Genomic DNA, 4,120 nt, shown 5'->3' on the forward strand with positions numbered 1-4,120 from the left:
AATATAAAACATTATAGCGAGAAATATTAAAAGATTTAAACAGATGGAAAGCTATGCCATTTCTACAAATTAGAAAAATCAATATTGTTATTGATTCTCAAATTTAACTCCATTTGAATGCCTACATTATTTTTCTGGAAAAAATTGACAAGTTTATTCTAAAATTCACAAAACTTCAAATAATATAAAGGAACCAAAAAAAAAAATCTAAAACCAAACAAAACACATTGTTGTAGAAATTACCATAGAACTATAGCCATCAGGACAATAAGTATATCATAAACTTACAAATTAAAGAAACAAATGAGAGTTTCGGAGAAAAGATTCATTTTTATATAATCCATTAATTTTGACAAAATTACCAAGTGAGTTCAGTGGGGGAAGGTCAATTCATACAAATCAACCTGAACAAACATAAACATATGAGAAGAAATGAGCCTCAATCTTTATCTTACATCACAGACAAAAAGTAACTGTATTTGGCTCACAGGCCAAACTATAAAACCTCAAATGAAAAAGTCTCTGGAAAGAAATACTTTTAGACTTTTAGCCAACTAAGTCACCTTTTGTGCCTCTGGAGCAAGTTACAATTTCTCAGGACACAGAAAATAATAAATAGTAAAGGAAAAAATTAATAAATTTGATTTCATTAATATGATAAGCTGACATTTATCAAAAGTCATCAAAATGGAGAAATGAAAAGATATTCAATAGACAGAGGATACATATCTGTAATATATATACCTGATGAAGGACTTATAAACAGGATATATAAAGAATATCTATATAAAACAATAATAAGAACAATAAGAACAGCAAAGCCTTAGTTAAAATCATGGACAAAATTGCTGAACAAGTCTTTCACCAAAGAACATAATATAATATAATATAATATTATATTATATATATATATCAGACAATAAGAACATGAAAGGGAGCTCAACATTATTAGTTATCAAGGAAATACAAATTAAAACATTCATATTTGAACAGCTAAAATTAGAAAGACTGACCACCAAATCTTGCTAAGATTATGGAACAATTTTTCACTCTCATACATTGCTGGTGTGAATGTAAAATGGCAGAATCACTTCTGAAAACTGGCAGTTTCTTCTTAAAAAAATGTATTTACTCTATGCTTACTTATTATTTTACTCTTAAGTTTTTACCTACATAAAAGAAATGGACAAATATGCTCATGAAGAGTATTTGATAAGAATTTCATAACCTAGTCTACAAGAGGCAAAACCTAAAAATAGCAATACAAATGCCATCATCAGAAGAATGGATAAATTAAATGGTGGATTCCCTGGAGGAGGGCATGGCAACCCACTCCAGTGTTCTTGCCAAGAGAATCCCATAGACAGAGGAGCCTGGTGGGCTACAGTCCATGGGGTCACAAAGAATTGGACACAACTTAAGCAACTTCGTGCACACATAAAGTACACTGCTGTAGCTTCTGCTGCTAAGTCGCTTCAGTCGCGTCCGACTCTGTGTGACCCCATAGACGGAAGCCCACCAGGCTCCCCCGTCCCCGGGATTCTCCGGGCAAGAACACTGGAGTGGGTTGCCATTTCCTTCTCCAGTGCATGAAAGTGGAAAGTGAAAGGGAAGTCGCTCAGTAGTGTCCGATTCTCAGCGACCCCATGGACTGCAGCCTACCAGGCTCCTCCATGCATGGGATTTTCCAGGCAAGAGTACTGGAGTGGGGCGCCACTGCCTTCTCCGCATAAAGCACACATATCACACATATCACATGTATCACAGTACCCAGAGAAATATCTTTCTGAGTTGCACATTAACTACATGCATGAATATCCAAAGCATTAAATCAAGCGACAGAACCAGATACAAATACTATATACCATATTATTTAATTACATGAATTTCAAGAAAAGATTTGATAGAATGATATAAATCAAATCAGTAGTTGTCTACAGAGACAAAGAGTGACTTAAAGGAAGCACTGGGGAACACGCTGGTGTTGTGGAAATATTTTATGTCTTTATCAGGATGGCTATTACACAGAATATGAATTTATATAAATGTATCTAATCACATACTGACTTCCCTGTAGCTCAAATGGTAAAGAATCTGTGTGCAATGCAGGAGACCAGGGTTTGATCCCTGGGGTGGCAAGATCCTCTGGAGAAGAGAATGGCTACCCACTTCAGTATTCTTGCCTGGAAAACCCCATGGACAGAGGAGCCTGGAGGGCTCCATGGGGTTGCGAAGGGCCGGACACAATTCAGCAACTAACACTACTACTACCATAGTAATTACATACTTCAGATCTCTTAAGTTGTGCATGTAAGTTTTATCTCAGTTAAAAAATATTCCGCTATGAATGAAATGAGCTTTGAGAGAAATTTAAGTTCAGCTGCAGAAAAATAAAATTACAATTTTTTGCACACCTTTGTGCTCAATTTGTACAACTACAGAAACACATCAAACAAATTCTTGTAATTACTACATTATCCTAAGAAAGTAATTATTTTTAAGTACAAGAGAGGAAAACATGGTAATGATAATTTCTGAGATGTGTGAAAGTTAGCATTTTCAATATTTTGATTTTCCCTGTCAGTTAATACAAATTTTGCATTTGAAATTTTTTCTGTAACCTGTTAAATTCTGTTTATGTCATAAACAATGTTTTTAAGTAGAGAGCTGTAAAGGGAACAGAGCTCATTCTTATTCATTTTTACATGTTTTTGCCAACCAGTATACCAGTTATTTAACATTTAAAAAGCACAGAAATCTCCTCTATCTCAAAAATGAGATAAGATTTAGCTTCACTTTAAAAAATAAGAAAAATGTCAGAGAAATATTATTTGTTTACAAATCAAAGATATCATATCACATTTGTTCTTTTAGTAAAATAAAATTTTTGTTTTTGCTCAAAAAATGTTAATGAAGTATGAATAGGACTCATACCTATTTTCTCTCAGAAGTGTTGGCTTTCACACTACTGTCAAATATTTAATTGTCCAAAGGCATTATACCATAAAAACAAATCTAATAATAATAATAATGTAGCACATTTTAGTTTCTAGTTTAAAAGAAAACTATTCAAATTTGGCAATGTGAACACTTTTCTCCTTTGAAAAATGGGAATACAGTGTTATGTATTTTTCTGCCTGGTGGGCATCTTCCTTGGTCTTACAACCCTTAACCTGACCAGAAATATTACACACTTCTTTGATACTTACAGAGATGTTTCAGTCAGGGGAAAATGCAAAGAACAAATGCTGAGATTATTAAAAATTCTGTTTCCCAATTTTGAGTTCAAGAAAATATTAGTCAATAAGAAAGGGAAACGAAATACTCCCCATGACCTTATTTTATATTTCTTTGCATGACTACGCCCTTCACACTCTACTTTGTCATATTTTATATTAATATCCTGATAAGTTATAAGAGTTGCGGTAGGTCTTACAAACTCAAAAATCTATAGGATCGTGGAGGTAACATACATAAGCAGAGGAGCCTGGAAGCACATAGCACAGAGTGGAGAGGATGTCACCTGGGGAGCATCCTCTCTCTACCTGGGCAGAAGCCACCCAGCGCTGCCTGGCTTGGTGCCTCCAGAACTTGTGCATTTTCATAAGAGGCAAAACATCCACATTTTTACGTAAACTCTTTGGTATTGAAAATAAACATTAAAAAAATTTTTTTATTATGCAAGCTAGAGAACCCACCTTCTGACCCAGAGTTATCTATGAAATATCAGTTTACAACGTGAGACCTACTTTTTAAAATCTATCCCATCTGTCACACATTAAGTGAGTGATTCTTATCACTTCCTTTTTTTAATGACTTAAGAAAAAAAAGACACAGAGATACTCAAGGGATTAATAAAAGCTGATCAATAAAACCATGATTATGTCCTGTATTCAAATCTTCTGCTTCCCAGTACAGTGCCTTGTGATCAAAACCATTGAACTGGGCAGTCGATCTTCCAAACATTGTGACCAATAAAAAAGATCAGGTGAGAGAGTGCAGGTAGTTATAGGTAAACTTTGCTCCCTTTTCCTACTTTTTTGTTTGGATTCCATTGGCCTCTAGTCATTCAGTGTTGCTATTTCTTTAACTTATTCATCCTGCCCCAGACTCCATGATT

Source organism: Capra hircus, chromosome 7 (assembly GCF_001704415.2).
Source record: "Capra hircus breed San Clemente chromosome 7, ASM170441v1, whole genome shotgun sequence".
Lineage (NCBI taxonomy): Eukaryota > Metazoa > Chordata > Mammalia > Artiodactyla > Bovidae > Capra > Capra hircus.